Consider the following 23,486-nt stretch of genomic DNA (forward strand, 5'->3'; position numbering starts at 1 on the left):
CAAGACCAATTACATGCTGGAATATAAGACTCTTAAGACTTTCTCACATGCAAGAAAGGATGTTGCCATCCGAACTGCCATCCAAATTATGGTGATCACTATAAGGAAGTTCTGCCACTTAGCACATACTCCCTGTACCTTTTCAGCAGAAGGATTTTGTAGCAAGACTTCTCTGGATGTTTTCTGGGATAAATAGTTTCAGTTCCTGGCAATGCTATGCCTGATTACTTTTGGTGTAATGCTAAATAAGAGCCTTTAGCATTAGCAATGACCAACACTTTGATCTCTTCCTGGAAACCTATTGTCAATCAGTGCAGCAAATGTTAAGGTGTTAGTCTGCAATTGTGTCACTCTTTTCTAGCTCACAAATTACTGAATAAATGGACTTAATTCCCAGATCTAGCCATAAACACAAGAGTTAATTCCTCTCCACCCTTTTATGTTCTCTCAAAAATTATGAGGCATATATGCATGTTTCTTGTCATGAGCAAAAAGGTTATATAGTGGAATTCTGGATCTTTAGGTTGCCCAAATTCCTTTGAGGCTTCATGATAATTTAGATCCCTAGACTCACAAATATTATTTGCTATTGTTGTAGTATATGTTCAGTTCACAGAGCTTAGTGTATAATGAGTTAGCAAATTTCATAAACAGACAAGTACCTCCATGTCTGTAGTGAACAGCTGTTTTTTCTTCTCTTCTTCTGTGACTGTCTCTTCCTCCTTTTTCCTTAGATAAATATTGTCTTACAACATTTGGATTGTCTTGTGGCTTGCTGTTGACAGACATGGTGATTACAAAATGCTATTTTTTTCAGGGATGCAGTATATACTGAAATGTTCATACCATATTTGACCTCAAGCAGAATGTAATACTTTCTTGTTCCTACTAGCTATGAGTGCTTACTCAGCTTGTAAACCGCTATTCTGTTTCCGAGGCTGTCCAATGAATTACTATCTTTGACATTTATTACATGCATTAACACTAATTTATCCATCATTAATCAGAAGTATCAGATCTATACTTCTCAATCATTCTAAACCTTTCCTTGGCTGGAATACTGTTATTCTTAAAATCTCAACACACATCCAGTAAATTTAGAAAGAGCCTGCAATCTTGAAATGCCAGTCCTCTCTTTGTCTCTAATTTATAGTCTGTGTTTATGTTTGTGTCAGATCTTGGCCATTACCAATGTTCAGATTCTGAAATATGGTGTCATAAAGCCTGTTGTTTGGTTGGGCCATTAGATTAACAGGAAAAAAAATGGTCTTTTTTTCTGAATTAGTTTCAGGGTAAATAGAATATATTAGCATGCTCTTAAAAAAAGCCTGAAATTAAAGTGCCTATCACATGGCATAAGGTCTTTTCTCATTATCATGTTATTGTTTTTTCTATTGTTGTGTCCAATCCTGGCAAACCACAGACAGAGGGTCACAGACAAAATCAATAAGGTATTGGTCACCTTCACCTTCAGTTGTGCATATGGTGTACATTAAAAAAAAAAAAAGAATGGGTTTTGATGGACCTAGCTGCCTTTTTAATCTTTTTGACTCCTTGAATGTCCCTCGTCCAGTCTGTATCTTTTTCTTGTGTTGCAAACCTGAATCTCACCATCATATTTAATTAATTCAATTTAATTTAATTAATTCAATTTATATGCCGCCCCTCTCTGAAGACTCAAGGCAGCTCACAATACATTTTAAAAAATCATTATAAAAAAACATTTAAAAATTAAAAACATTAAAAACTCATTCACGCCATTCATGGCTGGATCTCGCCAGATCACAAGAGCGAGATCAACGGCCCCAGGCCTGCCGGAAAAGCCAGGTCTTCACTGCTTTTCGGAAGGCCAATAGGGTGGGGATGGTCCGGACTTCAGGAGGTAACTGGTTCCAGAGAGCTGGGGCAGCCACAGAGAAGGCCCTCCCCCGCGGGCTCGCCAGCTGGCATTGTTCAGCTGACGGGACCCGGAGGAGACCAACTCTATGGGATCTTACTGGTCGCTGGGAGCTATGCAGCAGAAGACGGTCTTGAAGACACCATCAATCTACATTTCAGCAGATTGCATCAGTTACAGAAGAACAAGCTATGGCTGTTCTTTCAGTCCTGCTCTCCCAGATCCTCTCTGCTTTTTATATAATACATTTTTATTAGTTATCAAAATATAAAATACAAAGAGAAAATTTAAAAAGTAATAGAGAACTGGGGGGTGGGGGAGGGGGAGGGGAAAAATGAGAAAACAGAGATCCTCTCCACTTAACCTTTGGCTGTTTCACCTGTTCATTTTACCAAACAGTGATGTACCAAACAGTGTCAAAGAATTTACCTACTTTTCATTTCTTTCCCTTTTAGCTTTTCCCCATTTTGTACTGTGTCTATTACACCTCTAAGCCTAGGGCAATCTTAGTAATGTTATCATTAGAATCAGAAAGTAGAAACTATCAAAGTTCTATCTTTCTGAAATGTTGTTGCAAGATAGATAAAATAAATGAGTTTCTTAGATCCCTATAAAAATTACAACACAAGAGTAAATGAGTGATGGTCTCAGTTTCTCCTAAACTGCATGGACAAGTCATTCAAGTAAGTGAGTTTTGGAGCATCTACAAAGCAGAAAAACTGTTGGCAAATATTCACTGTAGAGAAAGTTTTAGGTCATGTTCTGGTGTTGTATGGAATCCTATTTTTTCATTAGTTATGTCATTGTTCAGTATGAGTGAGGTGAACTGTATATGCCAGGATAATATATTTTGCAATACAATTAAAATATAGGCCACTTCCTCTCCAATGCATCTATTCATTCTTCTGCATTTCTGCCTTAAAGAGAGACCACCAAATCTTTCTAATTATTTGCTGTTCACTATATGAAAACACTAGGCAGGAATTCTGGCATCCTGTAGGCCTAAAACAAGCCACTGTATGTTATCCAAAGTTCATTGTGTCACAGCATTTGGGCTGAATACTTGGCAGTGTTGATAATGACAACTGTAATAACAGCAATTTAAAGGAGTATTCCAGTTATTCAAAAGACCCAGTTCTTCCCACTGGGAACCCCTCTATCATTTTTCCCCCTTTGCAGTAGTTTCTACCAAAGGTTTTAGATCCATAGACACATGTAAATTTGATAATGAACCCTCTGATGTTCTTCTGGGCCTGTACCAAGCCTATGAAAAGGCAGATTAAGAAACATCTTTCATCACATAACTAGGTGAACAAGTCTTGACTTGCTCTGTTACGTTTCTGAGGTTTTCCTGTGGAATATTGTTCACTGAATGAAAGGGGGGAGAGGGGGAAAGGAAGGAAAGCAGTATCTTTTGTACAGTCCAAAACATGTAGAAATAAATATTCTCATGAAGCAGAATATGGTTATAGAGAGTATATTGTATTGAAAAAATAGTATTCAGTCCAACTCTTAATTACTTTCTGAAAAGCCCTTTTCATGTGCTCAGTTTTCCCTAAACAACAGAATAACAACAGGGAATTTCTCCCAACATTATTTCCCCTTTATCCAATGAGCAAACAGCTCCTCTAAAGGTAGCCTCTGCTGAACCAAATGAACACTTTTATTTAATGAGTAGCTCTGGAATTTGAACTATGAAATATGGTTCATTTTATTGCAGATTTTTGCAAGTATATTCCTTCTGGTTTTATGAATGGAACTGATTTGAGTAACAACCAAACAGATATACTGTTCTGTTGTTCCTTTCAGATTATAGGTATTCTGAGAGTTTTAGTATGCTAGCTTTGAATGTGCTCAGCAACCGAAAGATTTATGTAAGGCTGGGTTATAATAATAGCTTGAAATCCTTTGAATCTGTAACCCCGGAAAGGAATGGCCAAACTAGGAGGTAGATCTTTTTGAAAAGCTTCTTTTATTTTGCCTGCGAAATACCTCTAGGTGCTGAACCATGAAAGGCTAAATTTCAAATAGCAAAATGAAGAAGTCTATTCTCTGGCCTTAATGTTACCTCTATGTGTGGCAGGCAGACTGAGCAGGCCTTATTTTATAACACTCTCTTCCAACACGGTGGAACGGCAATACATTTTGAATGTATAATATTTGCTACTGAAAGTATATTCCGTAGGACATACTTGGGCTGTAATGCAATTGAAATTTAACCCAGTACTGATCCTATGGAGTATGCTTGGCTTTGGTATTTGTGTATGGAAAAATAACAAGAAGAAATGTCTGCTCCTGGTTCTGCTGAGGCCAGCAATTCTGTCAGCAAAAGGCCAGTATTAGATTCTATTCATTGTACTTGCCAAATTCATCTCTACTTTTATTAATTTAATGCTTTTTCTTTGTGGCTTTTGTTCAGTAGCTTTCTGAATAAGAACATTGTCTCATATCTCTAGAAGAAAATGTTTCAGAAAACTTTTGTTAAAAATGAAAGCTGGAAAATTAGAAAAGGTTTCCCTGGTTATTAGCCAACCCTTAATTACAATTCTTGCATATATCAAGGATCATCTCCATCACCCTAATGATGGCACAGAGATTCCCATTGACATATTGTTTTATAAATGCCAGATCCTCATGATTTTCCCTCTCCTCTCCTCTCCTCTCCGTTTTACAAATTTCCCTCTCTCCCAATTCTATTATGACTGAGGAGATAATCTAGCACAATGCATTAACAATTGCTTACTGACAATTACATAAAGGGAGATGTAATTACCTTCTGTTTGCAACATAAACTGGTTTGGACGTGTCCCCTCCTCTCCAGTTGCCAGGAACTGCCCTCCATGGATTGGGCTGTAGGAGGCACTGGACATCGACCTTCTGCAGAGACATCTGTTGACTAATGCCTGACTAGCATTTTATGAACTTCATGTCATGTATCATGCTGGCTCCTTATAGAAATGGGATTAGTGGGGCTTTTTGTTTCAGAAAAAGCAATTTAAAATTCAGATTCAGAGATCCCTTGGAAGAGACAGAAAGGATCTAGCAATGTCTGAAGTCACATTTGAAACATAGCTTCTCTAACATTTCTGGATGTCAATTCTGAGTATTACTCCATAATTAAAGTGTGGGGGGACCACTGTCATTTAAAATGAGGACAAGATTGTGCTAGGTGGACCCAAACCTTTCCAGTAGTCTTCCTCACACATCAATGGGATGCATCAGGGCCAGTCATTTACATTTTCCATAGTTAATTGTGGCAGGACCACTTCCTAGATTGCCTGTGCTTTCATCTCTTGTAGGAAAAGGCATAATGCTCTTCTGCATCATGGTGGCAGGGAAACTGCTATGGACATTGCACTCCATAGAAGTGCATTAGAGACAGCCATCTTTCTGATCCCAGTGTTACACGATTTTCCCCTAGAGTAATCATATATAAAAGATTATTACATGCTCGCTGCTATGTTCTTAAATATCTAATTATAATAATTAGACAGAGGCCTGAATGACAAAATGAATATAGCCTGTTGTGTCAGGCACAAAAGACCATGAAGGTTCAATTAAGTGATTTATTGCTAAAAGCCTATGCACAGGAATCTTTGCAACTAATGACCAGCTCCTAGTTAAAGTTAGATAAGGGTCAATGTTAAAGTGGGGAAGGGGAAGTTGGACGTAGTTTGTTTGTGGCTACGTAGGGATTCTAGGCTGATCCCTCTTCTCGCTCTATTCCAGGTTCTGCCATTCCTAACCCTAACCCCTACATGATGATACTTTAAGATTAGACTGTAGTCCCCATAATAGGCTACTGTTTAGTTTGAATAGATTACCATTACACAACACACCAATCACTATTAGTTGTCCTAGAAACCTTTTATTACTCTGGATAGTGAAAACTTCCAGGGGCAGTTCTCTTAGATTTAAAATCCTTTAGATGATAGAACACTGGAGATTTACAGACTTCTGTAAGATTTGTTTTTCTCAGAGCAGTCAGGCAGAACATGTAGGCAATTTAGGTGATCCCTTGAGACTGCACTTTTGCTATCTTATACTTTAACTAAGAAAGATGCTCTGTGTTACCAGAAAAACTGTCTCTTTGCTGCTGTCTTTCCATTAAACGTATATACTTTTTAGGTGCAAACTAGAAATGAACCTCTCAAGTTCAGACTTGATTCAAATATACAATGAAATTTCCTCCAAATGTTTATTTCCTAATTATTAGCCCTGGAAGAGGATGAGTGTGGTTTTAGAAGTGGAGGAAGAAATATAAATAACCCATGTTATTCTGGTGACACTACCCTGATAATCAAAATTACAAAGGGTCTCAAAACCCTACTACTAAAAGTCAGAGCAAGTAAAATAAAAGGGACTAAAATAAACAAGACCAAAACGAATGATAATAGAACAACATGCCTTAGAATTGGCAATGACGATATCAAAGTGGTAGATAGTTTCTGCCTTTGAAGATCAACCATCATCAACAAAGGAACAAACAGTCAAGAAATATGCCACAGATTAGCCTTTCCTGGAGCAGCCAAAAAGGCCTCAGACAAGATATTCCAATGCCATTATGCATCTATGCCCTCAAAGTACAGAATTGTGCAAATCATGGTTTTCCTTGTGACCCTGTATGGAAATGAAATGTGGACTTTGAAAAAGCAAGATAAGGGTCTATTGATCCTTTTGAACATTGGTGTTGGAGAAGACTCTTGCGAATACCATGGACAGCCAAGGAAACAATCTGATGGATCATTGAGCAAATGGTGATGGGTGCACCAATGGAAGAGCTAAAGGACCAGATTAGAGATAAATCATTGAGAAAATAAAATATATCTGTATGGTCCTAGAAGTATAAAATGACTTTCTGGCACATAAATTGAGTAAGCAAATAACTAAGGTCAGGAGCACCAAGGATTCTGCGGTTCTAAATGAAGCTTGTTTCTGAAGCTGTGCGGAATCAGTTCTCCTGTTTGCATCACAACTTTTTTTCTGCCTTATTTTCAGCTTTGTTTGCATTTCCTTTTGTTGTGATAAACAAAGAGTGGGAAATATGCTTTTGTTTCTGGGTCTCCCACCTTTCATGGTCAATTGGATGGCTCTCCATCATTCAGTCACTTGAGAAAATTTCAGGAAAAGTTGAAGTGTTGTCTTGAATTTCAACTGATGTGTTGGTGCCTAGGAAGCTTGCAAGTAGCAGAGGACTCTTACACAAGTAGTTCCTTGACTATCTCAGGAGTAAAGTAAGTGCACTTACAACAATTTCACTGTGATATTAATAGGCAATTCTTTCTTCATCAGTTTAAATGAGGTTGACTGAAGAATCTGGGTGTGAATGCTTTTAATGTGACTGACATATGACCGGTATTTTTTGATGGTTTGTTTTGCATTTGAAAGAAAATGAAATTATTTTTCTAAAGAGATTGGGAATGACAATCGCTGGCCTGATTTATGGGGCTTTCTCCTGTGGCAGAAATTGATGTAAAATTTTCAGTGCTGGAAACAGGGATAATCATTGAGTTTGAAGTAGAACTACAATTTCTAACTGCAATAGGAGATACCTGAAGTGAGCTAATGCTCCCACCTTTTTACACATTAAAATTGGGCAAGGAGAGATGCTTGCTCCTAAATGTTATTTTGCAATCTTTGGAATTAGTGCAAAATGATTGTTCTGAAAATTAACCAAGAATTCTTTTGTTTTTGGGCTGGGTATAGGCAGTTTTCCACAAACCAGTGCCCTAAAAATGTTTTGAGCAACAATGCCCATCATCCTACCAAACAAACACATTGGTGTCCACACTGATAGGAGATACTGAAACTAATTAATGGCATCAGGCTGCACAAGTCTACTCTAATTGCTCTTTTCTCTAATGCATCTTTTGTCCAGGTAGAATATTATCGGTTCAAGAAATTGGATATGCATCACATAGTTTTGATTGTGGTCAGAATATTCTATTTTTGACAACTTTTGTTTGTTGACTTTGACAAAGCTGTGTTGTCTGCATTCAGTACAGTGTCCTTGCTTGCAAAGAAACTGTTTTTAGCAGCTAGACATTGGTGAAATTTTGCCAATGGCTAGGAAAGCAATAGATTGATTCTTCCTTACTTCCTTTCTTCCTGTCAATTCATTCACCACAGGCAACATTCTTTTCTACCATTGTAATATAAATAATAAATTAATCCTCTGTTTGCTGAATTTTGAGCTCCACAATTGGGCAGCACACCTTCCATAGAACAAGATGGAGACATTACATTGACACAATCATAGACAGCAAGGAAACTATGGCAGGTTATTATGTGAATACCCTATGGTTTTTAGTAGAGAATGAATTCCTAGGTAGACATTCTACCTTTTAAGTTTGCCCATCTACATTGCCCAACCATCCTCTGCATTTGCTGAGCAAATGGAATAGAAATCTCAATGGATTTATTGCATTCATTATATGGTCATCAGTAGGTAATTGTTCTGTGTTTATGATACAGATGGTTAAATACAGAATTGGACAATATGTCCTTATGGAAAAGGTTTCCAAACTGCTACTCATAACACCTCTAGAGGTTCTAAAAGTGGTGTCACAGCAAACTCACTAACGATTCCATTTATTATGGAATTTTTATGGTGCCTTTGTGAATTCATTGTCGTGTTCCAGGGTGCCAGGATTCACAGTTTGGGAACTATTGTCTTAATGTCTATTGATAAATAAAATGGGTATTCCTATCCAGAAATTTCAGTTTTTAGAATGGGAATAACAAGGTGCCATAGACTCTCACTTGGTATTAACTAAAGGCAGTAATGTAAATTACCGAACCTTGCATGGGTGAGAGAAAGAAGAGAAATTATGTAGCTCCAACTATTTTTTCATGTAAGAAAATGGGCTTCATGTAAGAAAATGGCCTTCGTAGATAGTTAGGTATAGAATGGCAGATCCTATAGGACAACCACCATGCAAAACAACAATGTTGGAATACTCAGTCCTAATCAAAATTTAAGGTCTGCATTCTGTTCCATTCCCCAATTTTTAAAATCTCAAGTATTCTCTGTGTTTCTATGAAGGCATTTGAGAAGAATTGGAAATATTTTAATTAGAAAATAAAATGGAGAAAAAGTGTTCCATTACTAGACTGTAGGATTTAGATTTTTTTTCCTATAATACAACTTGTACCCCAAGATTAGCAAGTGACTTTTCTGCAGATTGCCCTGGACTAAAGAAATGCTTCTAGCGATTTCAAGGTGTGAGCTTCATGTTATTATATATCCTGAATGTCAACACTGCTCATTTTGGAGTCTCTGGTATGGAGAGATATGATTATGAAATGGTGGCAGAAGAATTAAAGAGGATAAACCAAATTGTTACCTATTATGACAGGATCATATATCAACCCTGTACCTGATATAACACACTTCTAATAGAAAATTACCATAAGCAGTTAGTCTAACAGGGAAAATATATACATACACTTCTGCTAGTTCAAAAAGATTTTATTTTAATACATAGAGTCATCAACAAAGCTTTGGCAACTATATGCTACATGAATAAGTATGGTTCACATTTAGGGAAAGACCTGAAAAATATTACTATGCATTCATACTTTTTGCAATTACCATTATTCAAAGTTTTTTTTTAATTAAACTAAACTGAATAGATAACAAAAAAAAAAAAATCCTTTCACAAGCTCTTCAAAATCTTGTATTTATACCATGCAGAAAGATTTTCTATAATTTTTTTCTCATTCAGTTTAAAAAAAGAGAATTTGTTTTCAAGATACCTTGTGAAGGTGAAAAGAATTTTTGAGAAAATTGTGAAGAATTCTTGTACTGATTTATTTATAAGATGGTAGAAAACTATGTGAATGTATGTTCTTTAACCATCCAGTCATTTTCAATGATCTGCTGCTTCCCTGGAGAATGGATTCTGAGAGAATGTTTCTTATAGGACTTTTTTGGGAACGGGAAGTATGAGTGGTTCAGAGTGATGGAAGTATGTGTAAACAAGAACACCAGTAATTTGTCACTCAAAAAACTAAAATGCCACCAAGACAAAATTGAACATAATTTTCAAATACCCTGAAGGGTAGGTAGAAAAATAGATGTCTCTCTTGTAAGGAAAGAAATTTTTTGAAAAAGTGTAAGACAGATTTAAACAGCACATTAATTGTACCACTACATCCTTGCAAGCCACCATATCATATTGGGTGAGATGGCAGAAAAAGAACATAAAATTTGCCCTTAGTGCAGGAATGTTTTGAAATTTTTCAGGCTATAGAATTTGTTAGGGTAAATAATGGCAATAATAACAATAATGAAAAAAACAAAAGGTCTTAATCAAGAGGCAAAGTACAAGTGACAGAAAATGGTTAACAAAATGAACATTTATTGTAAATGTGAATTAACATTTCCAATTACAGAAAATAAAATTGAATTATCTGGAAGTTTTAGGTTTTAACTAAACAAGTCGATGGCATTTTTCTGATTGCTGCACAAAAATGTACAAAACATTGCCTTCTTCTCATGGTGATGTGTACAGTTACTTTTGATATACTCAAGGCTTTTTCAATACTTTTAATACTCAATATTTCAATACTCAATACTTTTTCACTTTGGGATATTTGCTGTCCAGATATGTTGATAATTTTGCAGGATTGAGATGACAGTCACCCCTTACTTGGTTAACATTCATCAACCATTCATTTTAGTTCACCTTGTTGGCCAGTCTATGTAAAGCCAAAGTTGATAAATCTTGGATCATATTTCCATATCTTACCTGGGTTGAAGTTCCAATTTTAAATAGTTCTATTGTAATGTAAGAAGCAGCAGCAATACCAGAAGCTTGGAATTTGTTTTGCTTTTTCATTGTCCCATTTTCCTGTGCAACTTGACTGCAACTGTACCAATTTATAACCAGTGATCCATATTTAAAAATATGCCTAATTTTTTTAAAAAATGAAAAATAATGAAAAAGTGAGAAGGAAGGAGTGGATAGCTTAAATATCTCCCATAATGAAGACCTGGCTGAAGCTACTCAACCCTCTGCTTTCTTCTCCCTGTTGACCTGCCTTTGCCAACCTGATTATCATGTGATGAAGACCTGCTCCAAAGGAATTCGACGAACATGTGCCCTGCAGCAAAGCAGCACAAGCTTAAAGTTCTTTATTAATTCTCACACAATTCAGTAGATCTTATTCCTTCAGGATACAACCTTGGTGGTTAAGCAGTCTTCTTGGGAAAATGCACATGCATACCGGCAATATAGAAAGTGAAGAGAGAGGCATTCACCTTGCTTCACTGTGAAGCAAGTTAGATATATTTGACAAAGTTTGGAGGCAGGAAGGGAGTCTGGTATTGTCCATGGACACATGGTAAAGGAATGGCAGATAATTATCTTCTGCATGGAGTGCTTGCAAACTTTGGTGATGATAGATGCTGAGTTTGTTTCAACCAATAAGAGGAAAAGTGGCACACTGAGGTAAGATTGGATGGCTGAATGTGTTCAGGGATTACCCCCCTCCCCTTAGTGCCCTATTAAGATAGAACCCATTTCAACTGATACAACCCAATTGGAGAAAACCCACTTTAATGGAGAAGTACATAATGATGTACTAGAATTTGAAGCTTCTGCTAGTAGTGTGCCCAAAGGGAGGATTTGGCTTAGAGCAGTAGTGGGCTTCAATTTAATTTTCTACCAGTTCGCTCATGCTGCACATGCGCAGAAGCATCCGGATGGGTGGGTGGAGACTCCCACCACCACCGCTACTGGTTCACCCAATCCGGGCGAACTGGTAGCAACCCACCACTGATTTAAAGTAGTCAAAGAGCAGTACATTAGTCTTCTAATACCAATACCGATAATTGTAGCATAAACTGCACAAAGAAATACATTTTCTTAAGTTCAAAGTACTGGTAAAGAAAATAAGAGCACTACAGGAGAGAAAGAAAACTATGCAATGTTTGAACCCATTTTACGTATCCTGTAGAAGTAAGCCTGGCTTTGCTATAGAAGAGGCATCTCAAGGAAGATCTGCAGTTCCTCACTGAATCACAATAAGCATGCTAAGTCCATTTTTTTCAGAAAGAAGGGCTCACACATGGTGATTCAAATGCATGGAACCTGCAATATGTGCATATTGAGTGAAGATTTTCTGCTGATATTCATATTAATGTACCAACACACATATCATTGCAGTATACTGTATGTAATTCATTGATTAATGAAGAAATCTAATATACATTTAAAGAGTTTAAGTTTTCTCCATTCCATTGTGTACTTTTAAATGCTTGGTTTATAGTTACTTAAGGAAACCTTAATTTTATAGGAATTGGCCAACATTTGTCAGTTAAAACAAGATGAGATTGGGAGCAAATTGATTCTACTGGAGTTTTATCTCATAGTTCCTGCCAGACTGATGATGGAATAAGAGCAGTCTGTTTCTTAACATAATCAGCTTTCATCAATTCTGGAAAAGTGAATGGGAAAATGATGCCAGAAATGAGTTTGAGATCTCTTTTAACAAGCTCCCATAATTTATTTGTCTTTGCAAAAGACTTCTGTTTTCCAGCAATAGAACTCTATTATTTTGCATTTGTTTAGATGCCGAATAATGTCATGTCTGAATACACCAAATATGTCTTTGCAAATAAGAATTTCATTCAGATAAGGAAACAGAATTGGTTCTCATTTCCAAATAAATGTGTATCCAAGGTCACATCACAAGGCAGCTGGTAATTAATATCACAACTCTTTTCATTCAGTTCTGCCAAATCTGGATCATTTTTACTTTTATCTACTTGACAATAACAATAAACAGGTTGACCAAAAGTAGAAGTATGCCATTGTTTGTTGCTTGAATTTGAAACAAGGGAAATGAATTGTCATTAAACTCCTTTTCAACAGAAATGCTGATTGCATTTTCCTCTGTGAAATGAAAGGCAGATTAGATATTTTTAACATCAGCTACTGTAATCTGCTTCTTCCAGCCATATGAGAATTATAAAAATCCAGCTTAAACTACAGAAGACATTTGCAGAGTGAAAGATAGAAACAAGAAGGAGCACAGCAAGGGAGGCATAATTAAATTATTTAGTTTAGTGCTGAAAATTACTGGTGAATGATAAATATTAATAAAATGAAAAAGTCCCCTCTTTCATTAAAAAAAAAAAAAGATATAGAGTTTGGACTATAAAAACAAAGAAACTACAAAAGAGAGAGAGGCACCTGAAAACTGATTAATTGATTTAATTACTGGAAGGAAAAGATTGTTATTCTCCAGCTAAGCAGAAAGCGTCAGTCAGGCTGGGGATACGCCTCGTCTAGCGTATGACCGAGTCTTGCTTTAATTAAGGCTCCGCCCTTCCGGTTGCCCCAGTTCTTCGGCTCGGTCTACGCGTGACATCGGCCGCCTGGTCGACACAGGCATCTCTGGAGGAAGTCTGTAGGGCTGCCACCTGGACCTCTATCAGTCCTTTCATCAGGCATTACAGAGAGGACTCCTTTGCTTCGTCCGATGCTGCGTTTGGCAGACGAGTCCTTCAGGCAGTCCACCTCTCCTGAGATCCACCGGAGCCGTCTTCGCCCTCCCTGGTGACATCAAGCTTTGGTATGTCCCCAGCCTGACTAACGCTTTCTGCTTAGCTGAAGAATGGACGTTGGACTTACCTGATACGTCCATTCTCAGCATGTAGAAAGCGTCAGTCAATCCCACCCTTCTCTGTCCAGTCCGGTGGGGGTTGGGGGGGGTTGGATATTAATTCTTTCTCATTATAGGAAGACACATCCCACGAGTCTGCACTTCGCCCTCGATGAAGAACTGGGGCAACCGGAAGGGCGGAGCCTTAATTAAAGTAAGACTCGGTCATACGCTAGACGAGGCGTATCCCCAGCCTGACTGACACTTTCTACATGCCGAGAACAGACGTATCAGGTAAGTCCAACGTCCATTCTGATCATTTTCAGATATTTTTATCCACATTTTAGGACTGTATCTAAAACATATTTGTAAAGCACCAAATTGGGCAAGGCAGATTTGCATGTTGTGGCTGCCTTTCAGGCTCTTTTTATTCTGAGAATATTTCTGTAGTATTTCCCAGTACAATCCCCAATTGCCAGATAAAGCAATGAACTAGTTTTGGCAGCAAATCTAGACTGTCACTATATAAACTTGGAAGAGCTATAATGCAACAAGCAAACATGTTCATTGCTTCTGTGTTTCATTTGCCCTCAAATGAGTGTCTGTTGTAGATCGGACACTATAAATTTTTAAGGAAAAGATCAGTTCTATGAAAGAAATGAGAAAATACTTCTGTTGCACTTCCAAACAATAGAATGGGAGAAAAGAAAACATGAGATAGAAAAACATATTCAGTATTCAGGATACTGAATATTTGCTAAGCGTATTTTTCTTGTGTATAAGGAAAACCTGAAACTGATCTTCAGTGAGTAAAAGGAATGTTCCAGCAAAAGTTAAAAAAGGGGGGGAGCTAAGGAATATTAGTTCAAGACATAGACCAGTTCTAAAGGATACCTGCCAGAATCTGCAGTAATGATTTTTTTTTAAAAAGGAAATAATTCATATCCGCTCCTTTCAACCATTTAACATAGATTCATATTTATCATGTCCTACTTTTTTTTGGTCTGTGTTGAGATTTCAATAAAAAGCATGAGGGTAATTTTCAAGAAACATCTCTAAAGAAAGAAGAATTAGTTCAGAAAATATTTTAAGAGAGTCATGGTGGCATAGTGGTTAGAATGCAGTATTGCAGGCTAACTCTGCCCATAGCCAGGGATTTAATTCTGACCTGCTCAAGGTTGACTCAGTCTTCTATCCTTCCAAGGTCAGTAAAATAAGCACCCAGACTGTTAGGGGCAATATGCTGACATTGTAAACCACCCAGATAGTGCTGTAAAACACTATGGGGCAGTATATAAGTCTATTGCTATTGCTCCTCTTTTGTGTGCATGGTGTGTGTGTGAGTGTATGTGTATGTGTATAGTAAATTGTATTTACCCTGCCAAATTTTTTCTTCCCTAATCTGGGATTAGTAGCAAAAGGCAAAATGCTATTTAATAAAGCTCAGTTGTGTGTATGGCTTTAGCAATATCTAAGAGGTTGGATCATTCGGTATAATGAAGAAAAAAACTCAGAGTGTTTTTTCTTAACCTCTAGGCAATGTATACCAGTGGTGAAATCTAAAATTTGTTACTACCGGTTCTGTGGGCGTGGCTTGGGGGGGTAATGTGACTGGGTGGGCGTGGCCAATTTTTTTTACTTTTAAAACCATTTTTTTACATGTAAAACCATGTAAAAAAATGCTTTCAAAAGGCTCTGACGATCCCAGCTGAGTTGCCTGATCATCAGAGGGTTTTTAAAAAACTCAACTGGGATCATCAGAGCTTGGATCGTCAGAACTATTTAAAAGAAAAAAAGTTTTTTTCTTTTAAATGGCTCTAACTATCCAAGCTGAGTTGCCTGATTGGCAGGCAACTCAGCTGGGATCGTCAGAGCTTGGCTCGTCAGAGGCAGGTAAAAGAAAAAAAGCCTCTGATGATCGTGCGACTCAGCTGGGCATGGGGGGCAGGGGCAGGGATTTTTGCTACTGGTTCTCCGAACTGCCCACCGCCATTGCTACCTACTCGTCCGAACCGGGAGCATTTCACCCCTGATGTGTACTCATTGGTACAAGAAGACACGACTGTTTTTACAGCCTTTTAAAAAATGAACAATTAAGTCAAATGACAAACAAATGAATTGGTGTAAAGGCACAGCTCAGATAGCACATCCTGAGGTGTTTGCTCCGTCCCATCATCACGTCATACCAAATACTGCATTTCATGTTTATTAATGACAGATTAACATTAAGGTCAGTGTGTGTTCTGCATCCTGTAAGATTTCGTTGATTTCTGTCTAAACTCTGAGCTGATGGAAGGTGGATCAGTAGGGAAAGTGGAAGAAAGAAAGAAAGGTAAATTAGGACAGATTGGATGGAAGCTAAATTTGTCTTATTTTAGCAGAAAGATTTATTTTATGTGCTGACTCTGTCATGCTGGGCTGCTAAAATGGTAAAATTTCTTTGTAGGTTCACTCAGAGGTCTGCCTAAACCACCACTTCAAATTTTTCACCTATGCAGTGGAGAGGGGGAGGAAGGGAGGGGAGAGAAATGAATGGAAGAACTTTGACCAAATTTCTCCCGGGAAAGAAAAATCCATAAATGGATTATGTAGTTGTGACACTTAGAATTAATAATGGCACTTCCTAATCTCACTGCTGTTGCAAATGATAACAACTATAATGGCAACTTCTGCCATTTTCTACTTGCTTGAATTGTTTAGGGCATTATGAGAGAGAAAATGGCAAATGCTACTACATGCTTATCCATAGCTTATTTTTTCATGAACTATTTTAGACTTAAAGGTGTTAGAAAAGTCCAGAATACTATAAAACTCTCCATATTCTCCAGCTAAATGTGTTGGAAGATTTCTGAATGCATTGGATTTCAACTCCAAGAAAACCCCACATATCCGTTGGCTGGTAAATTCTGGAAACAATATCACCGTCCTACCTGACCAGAAGGTATGGGGAAAGTGGGCTACATTCTCCAGGCCTTGTGTTTACACTTAACTCCCTTGGTCTTGTTAATATCATTTCTAATGATATTCTAATTAATATCATTTCTAATTAGATATTAATCATTTCTAATTAATATCATTTCTAATCATTTCTAATTAATATCATTTCTAATTAAGGCAGATATAGATACAGATAACAAGAAACTCCAGTGTGTTTTTATAAAGAAACAAGTTGCCTATAGAATCTCTGTCTTCTGTGAAAGCCCAAGCATTGAGAGCCAAAGAAAGCTTTAGAATGATGCAAAGGTTGCCTCCTGTATGAAATAGTCCTCAACTTGACCTGCAACCAGCTTATTATCTGGGTTTTTCCCACAGTGTCTAGATTTGTTTTACTTGTTCTTTTTCCGGGGGAAGATCTCCCAGGGAAGCTGACAATCTCTCATATCCTGCTTTGCTGAGAGTAAGCATGAGGGTTACAGGTTATGTACTGTAAATGTCCAAATAAAATTAAATTCACTATGCACATCAATAATTAATGATATTAAAACAGAATGAACCAAGGGATACCACAAATGGGAAAAACAGTATATAAGTTATACTATATATAATTAGAAAGTGAAAAGTAATGGATTTTTCTGCCTAAAACCCCTGAGAAGACATTGTATAGTAGACATCCTTTTTAATAGAAAAATCAGAAATATGGGCTAAGTATTTAATAGCTAGTCAGTCAATGATAGTATTTCCATTTCATTATGATTTGGTTTATATCATCCATCATCACAAGTCATCTATGATGAAGAAAGAAAATATACTTTACCACTAATGCAGATAATTTTTTTTCCTTTAAAGCAATGGATACTTTAGGACAAATATTTTTCCAATTAATTTTCTAACTATTTGTTTATTTGAGGCTTTGAATCACTGTTACCTCCTGGACTTGTCTCTGTAGTTTTCTTGGCAAGATTTTCAGAAGTGGTTCACCCCTGCCTTCTTCCTAGGGCTGAGAAGAATGACAGTCCCAAAGTCACCCAGTCTCCCAGTTTCTAGCCTGGTGTCTTAACCATTACACCAAACTGGCTCTCACCTTCTTCATTGTACCTTATTAAAGTATGCAAAGACATGTCCTTCTGTTTTGCCTCCTAGAAAAAGCAAACCAACCAACCAACCATTGGAATAGAACCTGGAAAATAGCAAAGGACTATAATTAAAATATATCTTTGGAGATCTTAATTATAAAACCATCAATTTATTTTCTTCTATCATAATTTCAGTCTATTACGGACAGATTCTTTTTATGGGAAAATGCTATATTAAAGAGAAAAAAATAAGAAATACCATGAATCTTTTTAAGGAGTATGAAAAAAAAAAACTGAATTATGGAAACTGAATTACTTACAGTCAGGTCCAGAAATATTGGGACATTGACACAATTCTAACATCTTTGGCTCTATACACTACCACAATGGAGTTGGAATGAAACAAACACAATGCACGTTAACTGCAGACTGTCAGCTTTAATTTGAGGGAATGTACATCCAACTCAGGTGAACGGTGTAGGATTTACAGCAGTTTGTATATGTGCCTCCCACTTGTTAAGGGACCAAAAGTAATGGGACAATTGGCTTCTCAGCTGTTCCATGGCCATGTGTGTGATATTCCCTCATTACCCCAATTACAATGTGCAGATAAAAGGCCCAGAGTTAATTTCAAGTGTGCTATTTGCATTTGGAATCTGTTGCTGTCAACTCTCAAGATGAGATCCAAAGAGCTGTCACTATCAGTGAAGCAAGCCATCATTAGGCTGAAGAAACAAAACAAATCCATCAGAGAGATAGCAAGAACATTAGGCGTGGCCAAAACAACTGTTTGAAACATTCTCAAAAAGAAGGAATGCACCGGTGAGCTCAGCAACACCAAAAGACCTGGGAGACCACGGAAAACAAGTGTGGTGGATGACTGAAGAATTCTTTCCCTGGTGAAGAAAACACCCTTCACAACAGTTGGCCAGATCAAGAACACTCTCCAGGAGGTGGGTGTATGTGTGTCGAAGTCAACAATCAAGAGAAGACTTCACCAGAGTGAATACAGAGGGTTCACCACAAGATGTAAACCATTGGTGAGCCTCAAAAACAGAAAGGCCAGATTAGAGTTTGCCAAACAACATCTAACAAAGCCTTCACAGTTCTGGAACAAGATCCTATGGACAGATGAGACCAAGATCAACTTGTACCAGAGTGATGGGAAGAGAAGAGTATGGAGAAGGAAAGGAATTGCTCATGATCCTAAGCATACCACCTCATCAGTGAAGCATGGTGGTGGTAGTGTCATGGCGTGGGCATGTATGGCTGCCAATGGAACTGGTTCTCTTGTATTTATTGATGATGTGACTGCTGACAAAATCAGCAGGATGAATTCTGAAGTGTTTCGGGCAATATTATCTGCTCACATTCAGCCAAATGCTGCAGAACTCATTGGACGGTGCTTCACAGTGCAGATGGACAATGACCCAAAGCATACTGCAAAAGCAACCAAAGAGTTTTTGAAGGGACAGAAGTGGAATGTTATGCAATGGCCAAGTCAATCACCTGACCTGAATCCCATTGAGCATGCATTTCACTTGCTGAAGACAAAACTGAAGGGAAAATGCCCCAAGAACAAGCAGGAACTGAAGACAGTTGCAGTAGAGGCCTGGCAGAGCATCACCAGGGATGAAACCCAGCGTCTGGTGATGTCTATGTGTTCCAGACTTCAGGCTGTGATTGACTGCAAAGGATTTGCAACCAAGTATTAAGAAGGGAAAGTTTGATTTATGATTATTATTCTGTCCCATTACTTTTGGTCCCTTAACAAGTGGGAGGCACATATGCAAACTGCTGTAAGTCCTACACCATTCACCTGAGTTGGATGTACATACCCTCAAATTAAAGCTGACAGTCTGCAGTTAACGTACATTGTGTTTGTTTCATTCCAACTCCATTGTGGTGGTGTATAGAGCCAAAGATGTTAGAATTGTGTCGATGTCCCAATATTTCTGGACCTGACTGTATATTGGTGGTATTTGGACAAATGGTGGGGAATGAGAAATCCAAGGTCATATCTTATTCTTGGGTGATACTGAGCTATTATGTTCTTTCCATCAATAGAATTGTTGTGTAGCTACAGTGAAATCTAGACTGCATATCTTTAGAAATCAGCATCTGAAAGTTTTTTGCAAAGGAAATGAAAGTATTAGAAACTGCAAATGCCAGACCATTCAGTGGCATTTTATTTTATTCAAAAAGAATAAAGGGTGAAGAGTTAACAAAAAAAGAAAAAGAACTGTTCTTTCAGAGTGAAATGATCAATAAACGTGTTTAGTTAACTTAGTTTGATTTGTCTTACAGTTTACACATTTTGTAAAATGGTGCCAGGCATCAGCTAATTTAATCCACTGCCATCACTTTCAGCATCCTTAGGTACTGGCAGGTTTGTCAGTTTTGGAAGCCATATTAGGCCAGAAGCTTCCACGCTGCCACCTTCTCATGTGTGGGAAAGTAGGAGGGGGGATGGGGGGATTTAGAAGAGGGGTTGTCTTTAGACATAATAGCATTCTTCGTGTCAGTCAAGGTCAGGCCAATCCTGCATCTGGAGAAGGAGTGATCAGAGTGCTGTCTCAAGATGGGATGGATGGTGATTGGAGCATGTGATCAACTGAGGAGTGAGGAGATGGTTTTGGGGGGTTGATTTACTGAGGGAAAACACGGATCTCTCAGATTCGGGTTTTCCCAGATGTGCCAGTTTACCTATTCTAGTAAATAGAACTTTGAAAAATGCTTGCTTCAGAGTTTTTACTTGGAGTTGGGTTTTTTTCTGGAACACTGACAAGGTTGCTTTTTATAGCTTTGATTCTTAAAGTCCTTCTTTAGTTTAATTAGTTCACTGTCCTGCATATAGGCATTATAGAAATTATTTTTTCATATGTGTATTTGTTCTTGACTTAACAGATGTCTTAAATATTAGGAAGGCAATGTATTCTTCCTTCCCATAAAGAATTGGATGTTTTCATGGTGATGAAAGCTAAAATTGTATTTTGGAAGAAGCACAACAAATGGATTATTTATATAGAGAAGCTAAAACTAAGACTATCTATTTTTTTGTTATATTCTGGGCAGAAGAAAGGGGTTGTCTCCATCCTTTTCATCTCCATTATTCCTGAATTTCCTCTCTCTCATTTTAGAATTCTTCATTCCTCCCCTTTCTTGGCTAGTGGTAGGAAGAGGGGGGATGTGACCCCTTATTATCCTTTGTCAGAAGCCCATCTATTTCATAATTTTTTCTTTCATTTGAGGGTGAAGCTATATCTGAATCTCACCAGCTATTATATCTTGCCTTTAGTCCAATCCTCTTCCCCTAAGAATTGGAGCTGGTGATTTTCTTATGAGTATTTTGCCAATGAAATTCTTAGAGGAGAAGGGATATGGGTATGTCTCTTGGCTCCCTGGAATGAGCAGTCTGTGTGGTCCTCCCAATGAATGAGATATCCCCCATAGGCTGCTTCAAGAGTCCAAAATATTCCCTACTTCAAGTTCTTCTTCCTTTGCCCAAGTTAGAGGGACAAGTCAAGAAGGATATTCTGGGAAACAGGAATGGTAGGTATGGCAGTGTGTTTTCCATATAACTGGAAGCAGAAGTGAAAGGCCAGAAGATCAATCAGTGCTGTTAAAATGAAATGATACAATAACCTGGTATCCAGTTTCTTTCTTAGACCATCATATGGAAGGCAAGAATGTGGTAGAAAGCCAGATATGAATTTCAACAACAATGGGGAAGCTTCATACCAATGACAGTCAGCAGGCCCTTTCTAGGAAGTTCTGGCATGATTTAAGTGATTCTTAAAAACACTTTGAAAGGCCTGAAGTTCTTGGAAGTAGAAATCCTCAAGAATGGGGAAATTTTAATTTAAACTTCTCTCGTAATTTCAGAAGGTTACTTATGGAACAGAGAGAGATTCTATGGTCAGTGCAGAAATTGCCAATTTGCAGAGAGACTCATACTGCAATGAGTGTGCATAGCATTTTCCCTATTAGATAGAAGATGATGAAAGACTCTCAGTTAACTTATGTACTACCGTAACCTATGCTTTCCAAAGGAAGATTAATGCTAGCAGGACTTCAGTACAGCTTTTCCCCCCCATTGGAAATAAAATATTTAAATTCAGCCCCAGCAGAATCTATAGGGTGTCCTTTTTAATCGCTGAGCACTGGCTACCATACACATTTGTGATTACAGCAGCCACTAAATTCTGTGTAAAATCCAATTCAGCTGCTCTGTAGAGTTGACTATTTTGATACACACTCAAACGGAAGAATGGGTCCAAGAATTTCAGATTACACCAAACTCACAGAAAGTAAGTAATGGGGCAAATTTTCTCATTAGTTGAACATAGAGTCTTTTAGATAATATTTGCCAATTAAAATAACCTCTAAATCTGTCCCTGGATGTGTACTTTGTCAATGGATTCATGGCAGTCTTTTAACTAAAAATAGAAAGTATTAAACTATGCACTCAAATTCCAGTAGGAGACTGCATATTATAAACCTTTAATTTCCATTTCCTCTATTAAGCCCAGGCTCAATAGATTGCAATTTGAAAAGGTAGTTGTGGGATCCCTAGATTAAAAAAAAAAAAAAAACTCTCTCCCAATTTAGTAATTACGTACAGTATAATCTATGATAAACTGATTTAAAATGGGAAAATTGTGTTTCAGAAGAGCATGAAAATGCTGTTATTTCTTTGCCTTTTGTTTAAGCATGTTGTTTATTCTAATTACAATCAAAAGTAAACCTGAATGAAGAGCTTGCAAATATCTAACTTTAACTCCCCCCTCCCACATTATTAATAAATAGGATGCACTTGCCTCAGTGGCTAAATCATGCAGTTAAGGCCATTCAGAATTAAATATCACAAAAAAAGTGGGGATGCAAAGTATAGCTGTTTTACAACTAGTTCTAAATTAAAGATGTTAGCTACTGCCTGCATTTAAGAACTGAGTTTCAGAGTCTGCAAATTATTTATCTGTAATGAAAGAGCCACTTAAGGTATTTGATAATCTTTGGTCTACAATGAAAGCTGGATGGTACACTCCTAGATCTGATCACAGGATTCCCATACAGCTTCACTATTTTGGAGGATATTGATTGGTTCTCTTCCAATATGACTGTCTAGGCTTCATGTATTCTTTATGCCATATAACAATTGTGTAAAATGTTTCTCAACCTCAGTAATTGTAGAAGACTTCAATTCCCAGAATTCCCCCGGCCAGCATTTGAAGTCCACATATCTTAAAGTTGTTAAGGTTGCATGGAATGCATCTTTGTTTTTGTTTTTCAACCGTTAAGTAGAGATTTTGTGAACTAGAATGGGAGAACAATAATAGTAGCTCTATTCTTACCAGGAATGAGGGATTGTGCTAGATGAAAAGACTTATCTTGCCCTCTGTTCTTTTCAATATCTACATAAAACTAGTATGTCATGTGGAGATGTAATCCAAAAAAATACTGATTATAGATAATCTGCAAATGTATTAAATAAGTAAACAAATACTTCTTTTATCAACTAATCTAAAGGACGTGATGTAAAAAGAGTTTGGGAGTGAATGATCGCAAGTAAATGAAAGCTTGGCATAGTGACACTGTTTGGTGGGTGGCCTTCTTTTTTTCGAAAGTGGGGCATCGAAATTTCATTTTAATGGGGCCATTGTGTAGACAGAAAAATGACAGTTAAAATTCTATTATTTTAATCCAAGCAAGATTAAAGCTGTTGTTGATAAAAATATACAGCTGATTTTTGCTTCCTCCTACAGAGACAGGTATGTGATTTGAGGGTTCTCCAAGATATAGCCTTTATAACGGAGGCACCAATAATACCTTTCTTAGAAATATATTTTGATCAGCTTTGCTGTTTCACAAGTAGTAACCTTCTCTAGAGAACCCATATCTCAATTCACCAGTGCATGCTTGATAACTGTAATATATTGTTCAGAAACCATAAACCAGAAGCA

Source organism: Pituophis catenifer, unplaced genomic scaffold (assembly GCF_029215685.1).
Source record: "Pituophis catenifer annectens isolate HBS135680 unplaced genomic scaffold, rPitCat1.0.hap2 SCAF_4, whole genome shotgun sequence".
NCBI classification, from domain to species: domain Eukaryota; kingdom Metazoa; phylum Chordata; class Lepidosauria; order Squamata; family Colubridae; genus Pituophis; species Pituophis catenifer.